This window comes from Cheilinus undulatus, linkage group 6 (assembly GCF_018320785.1).
Source record: "Cheilinus undulatus linkage group 6, ASM1832078v1, whole genome shotgun sequence".
Lineage (NCBI taxonomy): Eukaryota > Metazoa > Chordata > Actinopteri > Labriformes > Labridae > Cheilinus > Cheilinus undulatus.
In genome coordinates this window covers 28,869,552-28,887,046 of record NC_054870.1, presented here as the reverse complement: position 1 = coordinate 28,887,046, position 17,495 = coordinate 28,869,552, and positions in this window count along the sequence as shown.

Below are 17,495 nucleotides of genomic sequence, written 5' to 3'. Positions count from 1 at the left end.
CCACACTGTAGAGCATTTATGATGTCAGGCACTGATGTTGGACAAGAAGGGGTGTTTGGCAATCTGCGTTCCAGTTCATCCCAAAGGGTTGAGGTCAGGGCTCTGTGCAGGCCAGTCAAGTTCTTTCACTCTGAACACATCCAACCATGTCTTTATCATCCTTACTTGGTGCACTGGTGCACAGTAATGTTGGAATAGAAATCAGCACTCCCCAAACTGTTGCCACAACGTTGGAAGCATAGCATTGTCCGTCATTTCTTGGTATGCTGAAGCATTAGGATTGGCCTTCACTGGAGATAAAGGGCCAAGTCCAAAACCTTGGAAAACAGCTCCATTCTATTATTCCTCCTCCACCAACCTTCACAGTTGGCATAATCCAGTCAGGCAATGTTCTCCTGGCATCCACCTGCCAAACTGCCGAACAGAAGCATGCTCCATCCATCCGCAGAATACGTTTCCACTGCTCCACAGTCCAGTGTTGCTGTGCTTTGCACCACTCCATCTGATACTTGCCATTGTCATTGCCACTTTCTAATAATATAGCTTGCAGCTGATTGTAATATCCAGCAGGGATGATATTTCACAAACTGGAAAGGGTGGCATCAAAGTACCAAGTTTGAAGTCACTGAGCTCTTCACAACAACCCATTTTGTATCAAAATGTTTGCAAATGGAGACTGCGTGGCTAGGTGCTTGATTTTATCCATGAATGGCAACAGGTCTGATTGAAACACCTAAATTCAATCATTAACGGGTGTGGCCAAATACTTCCGTCCTCATAATGTTTATGAAATGCTTATGTTTAAAGCAGAATTACACATCTCTATTGTCTTTTACGAAACAGATTTTGCTGAATAGTTCATTTTTAGTGTGGGTTGAATCTTTCTTACAGCATTAATTTTGTTTCTATTGAGTAATACATACTTTACTCAGCTGGCTGACAGGTGGGTGCTTTGTAGTTGCTTGCTAAGAGGATATTATTGCACTAATAGGGAGTATAACTCAGCATTTCATTAGAATTGTTTGGCCCATTGTTGGGCTTCATAATGCTTGGGTAGACTATGCCCATGCTTAACTCACCTCTATGGTTTTAATTGCAGTAATGGTCTTGGGTCTGGATTCCTGTCAGGCTGACAAGATTAACCCACACAGTCCTTCTTTTAGAAATAACATTTATAAAAAACAGTGACTTTTAATGAAGAAACTTGTAAAATGTCTGGTAAGTCATAAATGCTGAGCACAAGTTAAATGGATTTGAACTTACTTAGCACTTTTCTTGTTGTCTGACCACTCGAACCAGTTTTAAGAATGCAGGTCATACGTTCACACACTGAAGGTAAAAGCTTTTAATGTAAAGTGTCTTCCACTATTAACTTATCCAACTGATACTTATTCACATGCCTCTAACACAGCAATGAGAGCAATTTGGGTTAAGTGTCTCAGACACATCAGCAAGTTACTACAGGAGCTGGGAGCCTACCACTGGTCCACAGCTACCACAGAAAGATATCAACAAAATATTGCAGCAGTGTACATAATTGATACAATTGATACCCTGAAATATCACGATATTTCCTGGCACAAGACTGTATCAGTATTTTAAAATGCAGTATCAATAATTTATTAATTAATAATTCACTTTATGGTGTAATTTCACACCCTGACCGCCAGTTGGCAGCAGGCATCGCCAGCTGGCAGTTGACTCTTGCCTCTTCTCTCCTTAGTCAGTGAGATCACACAAGACTGTCGGTCTGAGCGAGCTGGTTGCTCATGCCTACCCAGCAGAGCAACTTCTGCTGCATTCATAGCGGATATGTGGACTTATTTTGGCTTCCAAAACATTAAAGACAGCACAAACTTAGACAGGAGTTAGACCGTCGTTTGCAAGATATGCTACGCCAGAGTAAAACCCTCAGACAACACAACGAATCTGCAAGTTAGGCAGCGTCGCATTGGCATTACCACTAACGGCTAACGTCAACAAACAAACCTGTTGAATCTACCGCTGGTCTCTACTCATGCAAACATAATCACAGTCAATAGTTTGTTTTATTTGTAAGGACCTGCACTGTGTAGTGTCGTTAAGAGTTACGGTGAAATATAAAATATTGGAGTACATTCACTCTATATTGGTTTAGTCCTCTTTTCTTGGAAAAAAAATCCTGATAGCATTTTACTTTAGTGCAGCAAATTGGGAAAATCCTCATCTTCAAATTGCACAAAGATTGTTAAAATGCGAGATGATGCAGGACTACATTTTTTTTTAAATAGCTTAATTCTATTTTGTTATATTCCTTATTAACTTAAAATTACATATAATTATATATATACTCTGTATAGAGTTTATGTTCAGTCTTCAGCTCAGTGTCAAATTCTGTGAAATTCGCACTAAATAGCAGTAAATAAATAATATAAATAAAAATAAAAAATCCCGCACTTGACCATTTTACAGCTATTTTGTATTCTCTAGTTAAGCATATTTTGTGATGTATCGTTATACAGTTGTTGTTTTTTTTTTTTTTGCAATATATCGATTATCGCAGTATCGCGATAATATCGGTATCGTGGACCATGTATCGCGTATTGCATCGTATCATGAGGTACCCTGTGATTCCCACTGCTAGTGTACATAGTTTTCAACAACAAACAACAAAATCAGCTAACTTTCCAAACTTTAACCACTGCTGTTAAATACATTATCATGAAATTGCTTTAATTGTTCATTTTTGGGGGATAGAAAATATCAGCTAAAAAAGGTTTTCCCTTCTCTTAATCAAAGTAATTTATTGCCTAAACTTGACCACACAGAAATGAGCCCATCTACAAATCCAAAGAAACATTAACAACATTATAGGAGCCAGATTAAGAAACATTATTCTGAATTTTTAATGTTTTAATGCCAGCCTTACTAGTTTTTTTTTTTTTTTTTTGCAGGTGTTGTGTTTTTGAAAAGAAATGTTGTTCTCGTCAGCTAAATTTTCCATCTGCTTTTGCTTTCAGTACAAATGCAACCTTTGCTCCTCAGCAGTTGTCCAACATTATGTCTCTAATGTGGTTGTATTGTTTCCTCCACCTTTAGGACATTCCTGTGGGAATAAGAACTGACATATGTTGGACAGAGGTGCGCTGGATGCCTCAAGACTGAAGCCCAGATGTCGTCCTGTTCTCACAGAGTGCATTCAATATGGATCACATCAGCATGCACTTGTTCTTTAAACTGAATAAACACAAAACTTCAAGTTTTTAAGCAAAGTAACCACAGAGTAAGTAAAGAATACAGTTGTATACTTTAGTCAATGAACTCTTTCATTTCTCTGCCTTTGAAATCTATTTTTTGACAAAATATCAAGCTTTTTTTTTCTTTATTTGAATATACTGCAGTGATAAGCTAAGAAAACCAGGTTAAAGTGTTGATGTAGAGGCTCTCAAACAATTTCACAGTTTTTAAAACAAGTTTCTACTTAGTAAAAATGTATTAATATTACTGGGTTATTACTTAAAAAAACTTAAAATATCAATGTATTACTAGGTAATTTCTACCTTATCCCTGTGGAATTACCAGATAATTACACATATTACAATAAAATCGCTAGGTAATTAGGGCTCACTAAAATAAAGTGCTACTAGTGAGTTTATTGATTTTTTTTTCTTTTCATTATTTTGCTGTGTTAAAGTACACTCTGGGGAAAAGAAAGTCAGCTGGGATATTACAAGTAGTAAAGCAATATTCTTTTTTACCTCTTTGAAATATCCGATAATGTTTAACTGACTGATTCACTTTTTGTTCATTTTTATCGCTGCCTGCGTCATGTTTTTCTATTCTGTTTCCAGCATTAAGCTTAGTTTGATCTGAAAAAAGAAATCAAACATCTCCAGATTCTTTCAGATCTTAGCCCAGCCTTTGATTGCTTATGCTTTTTTAACTGATTGTCTTAAAAAATTGTCATAAGCAACACTGCAACTGGTTGGTGTAATTCGTAGCTGTCACAGTCACCATACAGAACATGTCTTCATCTACCTATACCCATGGTGTACCTCAAGGTTCAGTTTTAGGTCTGATTTGATTTTTATTTGCTGCCTCTTGGCCAAATAATTGAGCACCACAAAGTCCTGTTTCTTTGCAATGCAGATGACATACAGATTTACTTTCACCTGAGACCTGAGGATTCATAGCTGCTGTCAATGACTGTCTCAGAGACATTTGTGGTTCGATAGCCTAAATATTTCCATCTCAGTAACACCCAATCTGAAATGTTTTTTTTAATTTAGTCCAGCCTTGGTACTTTTTCAGAAAATATCAGACCACAGCCTGTAATTAGGAGTGCTTTCTGACTCTTACATCACCTTTTCCACTTATGTAGCAAGGCCAAAATAAAAACAATATGCACCCAATAAGGCCTTGAAACTGTAACCAACTCACACATTTTCTCCAGACTCAACTATTGTAACTCATACCTCTCCAGTATCAGTCAAAAAGCTCTCTTTCACCTCCAACTAGCACAAGATGCAGCACTTAGGCTGAACCTCCTGAGACCTGAGCTGTAGTTTGGAATACAGTTTTAGTTTCTCCCACTTATTTGAGATCTGTGGGACCTGATAAGTTTGATAGTTCAGCCTTATCTTTTAGTCTGACCAAAAATTATCTCCACAAATCTCCTGAGGTTCCTGTTTCTGCAGAAAATACAGCACTGGATCAGTTTAGGAACCTTTTTTTTTTAATTTTTGACAGTTGGGCTGTGATTGGGATCTACAGTCAGTAAGAAATGGTGTCAGTCATTCAGAGAGGTATGCTGTCGTTGGTTTGATGATAGACAACATTGATTTGTTAAGACAGGAATGAACAAAATTTCCACTAAAAGTTCTGATTTGGGGATTTTTTTTCTTTTCCAAAATTACACAAATTCAATAACATTTCAAACAAAACTACCAACAAAATTCCAATAAAGGTACCCCATTAAAAAAACCTCACCCTTGCATAACTCTTAGTGTAATCTCACATTACATTACAGAGAGAAAACGAAGCAGCAGACGCCTTCCTCATCTCCTTCAGTTCTCTGGGCTCTTTGAATAATTAGTGATGTGTGTCAATATTGTGGCCCATAGTAACCATATGGTGGGTGCAGGCAGACAGGCCATTGTTGGGAGCTGTGAAATATTGTGTATCCCTGCGAGGGCTGGAGCCAGCGGAGGCAGGAAGTGTTGTCGGGACTGACAGGGACATTGTGTGCCTGAATGGACGAGTCCTCGGTGGCAGGGAGCACCACGGACCCAGACAGAAAGTCTTGACCCTGGCGAGAAAGGCTGATTAGGCATGGTGCTGCAGGCCTCTCCTTCATCCACCCCCTCCACCTCCACCACCTCCCCTCTCATCCACACCCCCCGCTGGAGGCCGTTAGAGCCCAAGCAGAATACAACAAGGCCACTTAACTCAGCGGCGCCTTTTCACTGCACACATAAAAACACTCATATATTCATGTCAGGGGTGGAGAGGAGAGGAGTGGGACAGGGTCTCCGGGCTGCACCGCTAGTGTGTGACATAGACAGTATGAACCCTGATTTGAACAGTTAGTTTATATTTCCAACCATTTCCCTCACTTTCTAACATGCATCAAATCTAAATGATGTCATCAGCAGGCTGCATAGACGACAGACTGGAAATGATGCGAAGCTTTTGTTTTAGAGCCGCAGTCTCATCACACAAACACATTAGTCGTACGTGATAGAAGGAGGCCGACATTATCCTGTCACATTAACAAGCTGTGGAGAGCAGGAACACTGACTGAGCTGCAGAGCATCCTGACATTACACCAGCCCTTAAAAATCCAACATAACACCCCACAGAAATCTCCAACTCTTAACTGTGCAAACATTTAAAACCAGGATGTCATTTCAAATGTCATTGCAAACATCTGAGCTTTATGGCAAACACTTTATCTCTTAATTAACCATTCAACAAAACCAATAGTACTTCTTTCTTGTATAGAAAGAGGTCACTGGACAGGATTCACATGCTAACTCAGAAAACAGCCCTAACGTTAAACTTGTGTGAATGTTTTGTTTTCCTGCAGAAATGATGTTTTGGATAATTAAGCTGCCACAGCTTAGGCTTTATTGTGCATTTTCTAATTATTGATGGGGGACTTATTTTCTCTTCTGCAAAACAAGCTGGGCAGCTTCAACAGAGGAGCGACTTCATCTGGTATCAGTTTCATTTTCACTCCTCCAAATCTCCTGCTCCTGATCAAACACGTCTCCATCCACGTTCCCCGCTCCTCCTCATCTCTCCGTCCTTCTCCTCTTTTCATCCCGTCCTCCTTTCCCCTCTCTGCCAATTATCTCTCCGTCAGTCTGTCACACTTTGTAGTCTAATAAAGGCGTCCTAAATTGATGCCCATCCCGCCTTTATCCCCCTGATAAAGCACAACAATTAAGGCTCATGTCTCTTTGCTCAGGGCCTTTTGATGGCACACAAAGCTACACCCAGAGAGAGAGAGAGAGAGAGAGAGAGAGAGAGAGAGAGAGGTGGAACTGATTTTAACACACACTTTCTCTCTCTCTCTTCAAACTAAGACTAAACACAGAATACAGGTATATAAAAACAGTCGTCATCAAAGCTGCTAGGACTCAAGTCTTCAATCTGAGGACTTTTACCTGGATTTGAAATTTTAAGACTTAAGCTACCCTCCCTTTGCCCTAACATGAAAATCTACCAATCATCAGAGCAATTCATTTTCCCCTGACTTTATAAAAAAAAATCAACAGAAAGGTTTTTTAGTAAAATGCCAAAAAATAAAAAATAAAAATAGAAACTGTCTTTTTTTTTTAAGTGTCAGGGTCCTCTTGCGTGATATAATGTTTTGTTGTTCTGGGAGACAGTTATTAGTGATGCCCTATGTTGTGAACTGTTGAGCGCTAGTGCATTTTTGTGGTCTGGTTTATGTGTGAAAGCACCAACACAAACAAAAAGAAATGGGGATGAGCAGATGTGGAAGTCTAGCATGAAAATTTATCCAAAGCTAACAAGGTGGGAGCAGTGTATTTTACTGCAAAATCCCATTTATAAAGCCAGACTTTTTATACCAAATTTTTTCATCTAAAAAGCTGACTGCAGCTCATATATGGGGGCAAATTGTTTATTTATCTATCTATCTATCTATCTATCTATCTATCTATCTATCTATATATATATATATATATATATATATATATATATTTATAAAGAGTCAAGACAGGAAACACCAGTACTGCAAGGTAGTGTGGCTTCCACCAGGCGCGCCCACAGGATTGCCCCTATAAGACCAAGTGAATGGCCCCTCCCGGCTGTGATTGATTAATGTCAGAAGCATGTGTGTTGGATTAGCATTGGAGCAAGTGTCCTGGCTAATAGTTACTTCACTTTAAAGCTGTGTTTGGTCTCTGAGGTTAATATTACTCATTTGTGCCATTTTTTTAACCCATTTTCGTCACTGTTTCTGCCCATTTTCCCCATTTTTTTCCACTTTTAAACCATTTTTGCCTCTTCAAACGGATTTTTGCCACTTTTTAACCCCTTTTTGTCCTTGTTTGCACACATCACCATTTTTTGCCCCTTTAAACTGAGTTTTGTCACTCTTTAACCACTTTTCACAATTGTCCCACCATTTTTTTACCTTTCTTAACCCATTTTTTTTAAGCTTTCATCCTATTATGCCTCTTATTAACCATTTTTGCAACTTTACAACCACTTTCAAGACATTTCCCAACAGTTTATACCACTTTAATCCATTTTGACAACTTCAGCCTTCCTTTCTCCTTTTTTTTGTTATTATTCTAATATTTTTCCCTTTTAATTTTTTTTTCAGTTCCATCTACTTTATATTCTGACACCCTGACGTTTGTGCATATCATGGCTTAACTATGAAGTCTGACATTACTTTCAAAATGGTTTAGTCAATGTGCCCACTCACAGTGGTTACATTAGCAAACAAGGTAATTCTGTTTTCAGAAAAGGGGTTTAAAATTTGAAAAAAAAGTACAGTGTGAATAAATAAAATTATTTTTTGAGGTTACTACTCCTGTTAAATATAGAAATGGTCACACATTTACTTTAATGGACCATGATTTTCCTGACACTGGGGCTTTTCCATTATGTTGAGCGGCTTGGTTCTACTGGGTTTGACTCTGCACAAGTATGACGTACCATTTTGAGTCAATGACATAAAATAGCTGCACTTCAGTAAGCCTTGTTTTGTTCCACCAGTAGAAGAAGATGCATCCATTGTTTCCACTTTAAAGTTTCTTCTTCTGTTGCTAATCAGGCAGGTATTTCAAAGTTTGGTGTGGCAGTTGCCACTTACGCACGTCTGTAAGGCGTCCCTGAATTATGTCAACTGACAAATGAAGAGTCATTTGAGAGCCGGCTCTTCTTGCTGAGCTGAGCCAAATGACACGGATCACTAAAAAGACCTGTAATTCCCATCACTATTTGCTAGTTATGTTTGCATAAGTCTAGAGAAGTAAAAATAACAGACTGAAATTGCTTATATCGTTTTCACATGCGTGTAAAGGGAACAGCACCTCAGAGGAAACTATACAGTGACACCCCCAAAATCTAACCTGTTCACCCTCTAGTCCAAAGGTAGGCTTGTGCAAACAATTTTAAAATGCTGCTTGAATCATTGTGTACAAGTTTTGAAACCATGTGATCTTTGACCTATGACTCCAAAATCTAATCAGCTCATCCTTAAATTAGAGTGGACATTGATGCTAAGTTTCAAGATAATCCCTAAAAGAATTCTTCGGATACCGTGCTCACAAGCAAGGGATGAAAATGACGCCTAATGACCTTGATGTTGACTGATGACCTCTAAAATCAAATTAGTTTATCCTTGAGTTAGAATGGACATGTTTGGTAAGCTTGTAGAAAATCCTTCAAACTGTTCTTGAGATATTTCCTTCACAAGAATGGCCTGGAAAGACGTACGAAAGACCAGACAACCTGAAAACAAAATATTATTGCAGACATAGGAGCATAGGTCAGGCTGGATAGCTTAGTGGTTAAGTTGCTGACTTTTTTCCTCAATAAAAGGCAGAAATCATCAGAATCAAGTCAATAAACGGTCTGTTATGACTCACCTAACGGATGAATAAAAATTTGAGTCAGTCAGATGAGATGTAAAGGCAATAAAAGTCCGCTGTCACCTCAAAAACCTCTGTATCCGCGCATTTAATCCTCTGAGCTGCACATAGATGTGTAAATACCAAGACTGACGTTGATGGCATCTCAAAAAGTGATTTTAAAAACATCCATGGTGGCAGGATAGACTCTTTTGCCGGGTTAAAATATAAACAGTCTTTGCTTGGTGGGTTTGTAAACCAGCTACATGCGTACTGCCACCTGGGTTATCGGACTGAGTACATGCGAGGGAGGGGGAGGAATGGCGCAGTGGCACAGTTCAAAACAATCAGGCCTAATGTGTAAGCACCATTAGACTTTGAGATGCATGTGTGTACGAGTTTGTTTGTTTTTTTCTTTTAGCTTTAGATAAAGTGTGTGTGTGTGGATGTGTGTGTGTGTGTGTGTGTGTGTGGGGGGGGGGGGGGGGTGTGTTTATTTAGAGAGAATAGCTGAAGAGACCAGTGTGTTGAGGACTATAGCTTCTAGGCGCCTGCTCTACTGAGACAAACTGGCACCCATGAACAGGCAGGTTAAGGAAGATTTTAGGGGAAGCTTGCTCTGAAATTTCCAGAAAATATCAGGAGTGTGGGGGTGTAAAAAGCTTAGAAACCTTCTGACACTGGGGGGCTCTCAATGAAAACAATAACACACTGAGTGCTCAGCCCTGCCTACCTGTGCAGCTTACTTCTTATTTTGAATTGAGGACTCTGTTTAATAGAAACAGCTCTCTACAAGGTGTGTTTACAAAATAGTGAATTATTGTTTTTGTTTCATGATTGATTTTACTAACCTTGCAAAGCAGATGGATACACGTGTTTCTCTCTAGCAAATCCATCTTGCAAAGCTCCTGTCTGAACCGTTTTGGCCCGGTTAGAAAGTGACAGGATTAATCAGCTACGAGGGGCAGAACTTTCAGGCTCAGCGGAGTCGTGACATAAGCAAGCAGCAACTGAGGCCGGTGCAGATATGGTGGAAGACATTAGCGTGGATGATGCTAAAGCGCCAGTTTATCAGAACTTGATGACATTTCTATGTTAAAAGAAGAACAAAGAACAGCAGTGAGTTGTTTTCTTTTCAAAAATAACAAAGGTCATGCACTGACATGTCTACAGTTGCCATGGTTCACGTTATGCAGTTCTCTATGGAGTTTACTCCTTCATTAGGGGCGCAGCTCAGTAGTGGCTACATCATGTGTTTTGTTGCTCCAGTTGGCCCTTAAGATGTGACAGACAGAATGTTCATCCAATCACCCTCAGTTTTTTTTTTTTTTTCAAAGGCTCTGCCTTTTTCCAATTGCTGTCTATGGATGTTTTTCAGATGGATGTGTGAATCTATCTGGAGTGTCAGGTTATGATTTTACATAATGGAGAAAAGCTGATAAAAGTGGCCTTAATCTTTGTGCTCTAAACCAGTGGTTCTCAACTGGTGGGTCGGGACCCAAAAGTGGGTTGCAAACCCTTTTCCTGTGGGTCGTGAAAGGGTGGTAGGTAAAAAATGTGGCAAATAGTCTTTAAAAGTGTGTGGACATCCTGACATCCTTACATTTTTTTATTAGGTTTTCCAATGATAATGAGTAAATGAAGGTCTCTTTCTCAAGGTTTCAACTTATTTATATTATTTCTCCCAAAATAAAATTGTTTATTCAAAGATTACTTGGAAATTCTTTCAGAAATCACCAAATTTCCATACTCTGAGAAAAACTGAATAAAATAAAATGTGCACCTATACACTCAAAAAAACCAACATGGGTGTCTGTTACATGAACCTAAGTCTAATATGTAGCTTCTACTATATAAAATCAGGTTTTATGGTTGAACACTTTTAAATCATGTAGTTTTAACATAACGTGCAAAAACTTAAAATTTACTAGACTAATTTATGTTAACACAACCTAATTCCACTGAGTTAAAACTACAAATCACCTCTGCTTACAACTCCAGACCAGTAGGTGGCAGTAATGTGTATATTCTTGATTAGGGGTAACCCCTCTTTTATATCAGTTGAAGACCATGGTGAAAGGTGTGTCCCTCCCCCCTCCCTGGCAAAGTTGACTCAACTCATAATCATATTGTGGCGATCAGGAAGCAGTCGCCTGGAGCAGGGACTTCTGGGATTATTTTGTGCAAAAGAATTCTCTCTTCTACTGTTCTATAATGTTCATGTTTCATTGCAAAGTTATAATTATGCATGTTTTGTTTATTGGTTCATGTTTTTAGGGGAAAATGTTTTTCCAAGTATGACACCATGAGTGAGGGGGTTAATGCTGCAGACTACACTACCTGTACGTGTGTAGTTGTGTTCTAAGCAAAAGAAGGTTACTCATGCTTAATACTTGAGTAGTTGTTAAAATTCTTCAGCTTGTAATGGGCCACTCCTCATCATAGATTGCCTCAATATCATGAAAGTTCAATACATGTACCCCTAATAATAAAAAATATCTGGGTGCTATATAGGGCTTTAAGAAACCCAAGGACACTTTACAAGAACAAATTTAGTTGGCTTGAACTGGGGTAATTGAGAAACAGCAACCCAAATACATCATGTTGACCAAACGTATTTACATTTAGGTCAATCAACAAAATTGTTTCTGGCTAAGTTAACGCATTTTACTTGGGTGGAACCACTTCCATAATTTTATCACATTCACTGAGCAAGTTATTTTTTTGAGTGTAATGATGCACTTTTCAAACATGTTTGTTTTGTTCTGTCTCTTTGTTCGTTCATGTTTTCTTCCATTTAAGGTCCAAATTGCAGCATTTTTCATCTGAAACACTTGGTTATGTTAAATATTCTCAGAATTCTAGGTTGCAATTAGTCAACAAGGAGGTGGTCTTGGGTCCTGACTCTAGACCAGTTGAGAACCAGTGCTCTAAACTACTCTGCTATTCATATTTTCCCTGTATAACTTAAATTAATTTTCCATCTCCTACTTCTCAGTTTTATTTATCTGTGAAGCACTTAGCATGGGCTCATTCTATATGAAATGCGCCATACAAATAAAGCTGTCTTACCTTAATCATTATTCCTCTCACGTCCTTTGTTATGGTGCAATAGGAATGTAAAATATCTTTATATAACTTGGTCTGTTGCACTGTAGAATGGTCTTTTTGGCAAGATTTGTCTTGTGAAAGAGATTAAGCATCTCAAGAGACTTCCTGGTTGAACAAACACTGCTGCTAAACAAACAAGTCCCCTGTCAAACAACAGAGATTAAAAAGCACAAAGAAAGTCGAGATAATGATGTGAGTTTACATAGTGTGATAATAAAATGGAATCTAAGGAGGCTGTGTTGTTATTTTCCCAGATGTCTTGCTGTGAAATGTGAAAAATCAACAAACTCGTCGCTCCCCTCTGAAGTTTCTGCTTTTTTGGCAAGAAAAGAGAAAATTGTTTGGAAATGATTGATGAGCGTCCTGAAACAGCAAAACGTGGTAAACAATCATATTTTTCTCAGGGTATTTCAAATTTGTTTGATGAGAATTAAAGCAAAGTTAATTACTGAGTAAATGCCAAAACATTTAAGAGAAAAAACTGAAACATTTAAAAAACACAGCATGATTCCTGCAAGAATGTTCAACATGTTACCTCTTTGTTTTTTCTGCTATACGCCACGACACCAGGGGGTGTGATGTGAATTTTAAGAGTCAATGAAAATAAGTGGAGAAGGTGTGAAGGAAAGCAGAAGACTCTTTTTAAAATCCATCTTCAGTCTGTGAGAGATTCAGATACACAAACATAGGTGTGTTGTTGTGGAAGACGACAGAAATCTAATCTGCACCCTGTGATTATACCACACGGGTCTGAGCGGAAGTAAACACAAACTTTTCCAATCAGAGAAACACAAAATGATGCAAAACAAACAAATATTTCTAAGAAGAGACTGAGATAGGAAGTAGCCTTACCTTTTGAACAGCTCCTTTAGTATCTGAAGTTTAATGTCACTGATGAAAACTATGTTTTTCTCTACATTTACACTCTAGTAAAGAATGAATTAAAGGTTTTATTTTTGTAAGTTGTATTTCACTGCCATCAGGTGAAATCCTCCTATCTCCATTTTTTTGTCATAAATCAGCGCTTTAGGTCAACCTTTACATCTGTCAGTGGATTGTACACATTTACACCAATAAAAAGTAAACATAATGCTGACTATGACCATTCAGTGTTAAATTATTCAAAAAACAAAGCTTTTCATCCCCCTCTCTGTAAAGTGGAGATTTTTGAGATAGGAAGTTATGACTCATTGGCGATTGATGATGTGTGGCTGTTTTTCATACTTTGCCATTAAGAGTATTTATCAAAACTACACAAGGCTCAATCTTTAATCATTTTGGTTTCAGCTGTGGGCTCCCACCCATAGGTATGATCATCAACAGCATAAAAAGAAGAGGGATGTGTCTCTTGTCCACAAAAGTGAAGTCAAATTAGCCCTGAGATGGGTGGTGATGTATGGAGCATTAAGAGCTAGAGTCTGTGTAGTTGAGATCAGCTGAAAGAGCCATTGTACTGATGTCTCACTCCTTCACTTACCAAAACTCACATTTGTATTAGAACACTTTCCACCAGTAATGTGATAAACATCCCTCAGGTGTTATAGCATAAGGCAAAGGTTGGCAGTTTCCTACGCATATAACAGGTCATAAGGTAAAGGCATCACAGGTGTGCTGATGTCTCAGTGTTGATATCTCAGGGTTAAACATTTCTGAGTTCATCTCTACTCCCAAAGCGTAATTTTAACTCCATTCGGAGTGAAATGCTCTTCAGTGTTTGAGTTGTTTGACTGTGTTCATCCATCAGTGTTCAACCTCAGAGTCAAGTGATCTAAGCTCCGCCCACTAAGACTTCAAATCTGTGGGGATGTGTGGGCAGAACTGCCTTTGGGCAGTGTTTGGATGTGTTTTATTCGCGTTTATTTGTGTTTGGACGTTGCCTGTTGTACAGTGATCACTGCTTTGGTTCTGCTGGGATTTCTTGTTGTTTTTGATGTTTAACACATTTGCATCATGAGTGAAGTTATCCACAGAGTTAGAGTTCCTGCTTCTGTCATGTTGTTTAAGACTTTCAAAAGTGTAGTTTAACTGTATGTTGTGCGCACAAATATAGACACTTTTAAGGTGTTAAATTTAGCTCTGTATGAGTTTAGTTAATGTCAGTATTTTACTTTATTATAGAGGTGCCTTTACCTGAAAAACCTGGTTGGAGATCTCTCCTATAGTTGTTCTTTCCAATAAGGAAAGATCATATTTTACCTTAACTTCTCCGTAGCTTCTCAGTTATCTGTACTTAAAGTAAACTTTAAGTTAAATACTACTTGCTTTTTCTTGAATGGATTTATAGAATAGGGCTTTTACTTTTACTTGAGTAAACTGTAACCAGAGTAAGTGTACTTTTACTTGAGTGCAATAGTTGTATACTTTCTCCAGCTTTGCATTGGAAATGACTTCCAGTGATTAAGACTTGCATTCATGTGCATTTTTAAGTCAGTCCACACAATTCAGCCATTAAGTATTTGATTTTTTTGAAATTTTGGTCCAAAGAAAATTGATATTAGAACTTGAAAAGAATGATAATACTCTTCATTAATAGTCATCTGAACCTTGTGATTTTACTGTTCACTGAATCTCTTCAGTAGGTGTCAGGTGTAGTGAATTACAGGAATAGCCTGTGGTTGTATTTTCCTCTAAAAAGAAAGTGTTCGACACTATTACTTTTGACTTTTAAGGTGTCATTAAAGTTCCTTATAGTAGCGTTACACAGTGAAATTGATTGTCAGTGGATAAAGTGGTGTGATTGTGTTTAAATGCACAGATTGTTGTTTTTGCAACTGTTCAGCTAGGGCTCCTTTCCTGCACGTCATTCCTCACTTTCTCTCCAGTTTCTGACTCCATCAACTGTCTTATCTGAATAAAGACAGAAAAGACAAAAAATAAATGTTAAAGTGAGAACATTGCAGAAGCAGGTGTTATTTTTGTAATTATAATCTAATTTTGGTGGAGAGGTGCAGCAGAAAGGGCTCTTGCAATTGAGGAACTATCACACTTTTTTTTATCATCTGCCGCTGTCTGCTGTCTGCACTTTTACTCAGACTTTCTCCTCCAGCAGCAGCAGCAGCAGCAGCAGCAGCAGCAGCAGTGTGCAGTTACCTGGGAGGCTGGCCGTGTCACAGAGTAATGTTGCTGAAACAAAAGGCCTGACAGCAGAAGTGTGGAGAGAGTGATGAGACCCCCTGCTGCTGTGTTAGCCGGCCCGGCCTCAGAGTCTCCTCTCCTGCTTTCTCTTTCAGAGTCCTGGCCCTGAGGGCTCGGAGCCCCAGACCCTGGAGAGGCCCGGGCCCTGGTTTAATGGTTAAGTGATGTCGAGCACTTGTGTGCTGTTCCAAAACAGGTTTCTTATTAATAAAAAACAATGTAGGTGTTGAAAATGGCTTACAGAGGCATTTAATCAGATTAAACCCCATCCAGCTGTGACTTTATTTCTGTTATTATCAGTGGAAGAAAGTAAACAAGTGCATTTACACTGTAGTGCTTTATTTGAACATAGTTTTGATCTAAATTTCTTATTTTTTTTCAGGGAGGATTTAAATAGGGTTTATATATTCAGTGCATTAATGATTAAGTCAAAAATATAAAAAAATAAATCTGCGATATAGACTACTACATAAGTATAATAAAGATCACTAAAGGGGGGCAAAGGTACTTTATTTTTTAAAGCTTATTTTTGTTGCTCTAACTTGTTCATTCACAATATTTGTGTGTTTTAATTAAGGATGTAAGAGCAAAAGAAAGGCTGCAAGAGCAACAACAAATCTTTGACAAATTTCATTTAAAACATTTTGCATACTTCACCACAATGAGTGTTATAAATAAGTTAAAGAATTAAAAGGCTAAGGGCTAAGCAGAGGTAACTGTTTTAAAGAGGATTTTTGTGAAACCATCATCCAATCAACTATATAAATTATGCACAGACTAAACTTTTAATCAGTCTATATTTGACTTGAATGAAAAAAACAACATGAGATAAGTCTTTCAACTTAAAATAAACTGATAAATATGCTGTAACAGCATCTCAGTTCAGGATCTTGTTGAAAACCTGTTGGGAGCCTCCACATGAAGTGATATAACTCCACCATCTTCTCCTCTGTCTCTCCCAGCCTCTTGTGGTTGCCAAGGTAAACCTTAGGGTGACCATGGGATCGGCTGCAGCCTCGAAAGGGACGTCCGGCTGTGACGGGGCGCGTGACATGATACTCAACAATCAGACGCCATGACAACCTGGCAGCAATGCTGTTGATTCAACAACCCCAGACTGTATGAGGAGCTGCAGAGAGCGGGCAATAAACATGTTGCTGAGTTCAGGAAGCACTGAGACATGACAGAGGATCAAAGGCCTGTACGACATAAGGAGTTTTTAATACCTGCAGATGAATAACAGGAAAATATCTGCCCAAAGTTTTCAAGTATTTCTAGGGATTTGTTCATTTATTTCTTATTGACTTTCTTATGGAAAGATCTGAGAGAGTCTACATTTAGAATCAAAGAGATATCAAGGTTTTAAATGTCCTTAAATTTCATGTAAAAAAAAAAAAAAACTCAAATAGAATTTAGAACAAGAAACTGCTGCATTGAACTGAAATATTTATATCTGCTGCCTTTTATTTGCATTTTTTCAAGCCTAATAAGATTATCTGGTACACGTATTTTGTTGTCTGAACTGAGATTTAGGTTATAATAATATGCACTATCCCTGGTTACCTAATTGATAGAACAACTTAAAAGTACAGCAGAATTTTTAGGAGAGGCAATGCAAACACAGGTCCTGAGGGCATCAAGGATATTCAGTCCCTTTTTTGTCAAGTATTACCCTATAAAATGTTTTAAATTGGTTCAGAAAAACGTAGGCTTATACGTCACTCAACATAACTAACTTTGAGAACTTTTTCTTCTACACCTTTTTTTACTTCTGAATTCATGGATGTCGATTAAATGTCTAGAAAAGCTGAAAAGTCATTATGAAAAGAGACTTCAGTGGCTGTAGTTGTTTCACAAAGGGCCCTGGCCTGTAAAAAATAAGCCAGTATATCATTTCTAAAATCAAATGCATGGCTTCAAAGTAAATCCTTATTCTGATGTTGTTGCTTTTAGTATCAGTTAGTCTCAACATCCTGAAAGAATTATTTAAGCTCAACATGTCTGAGTGCCAGTTAATGCCGTATGTAGTGGTACATGTTACACCAGATATTTCAGAGATATTTAAAAGAACTTCAGGATCTTTAAAAAACAATAAGTAGATCCCCTCTTCCACATTTTGTAGATGTATGTTTCATTTAAGCCACATACTGTTTG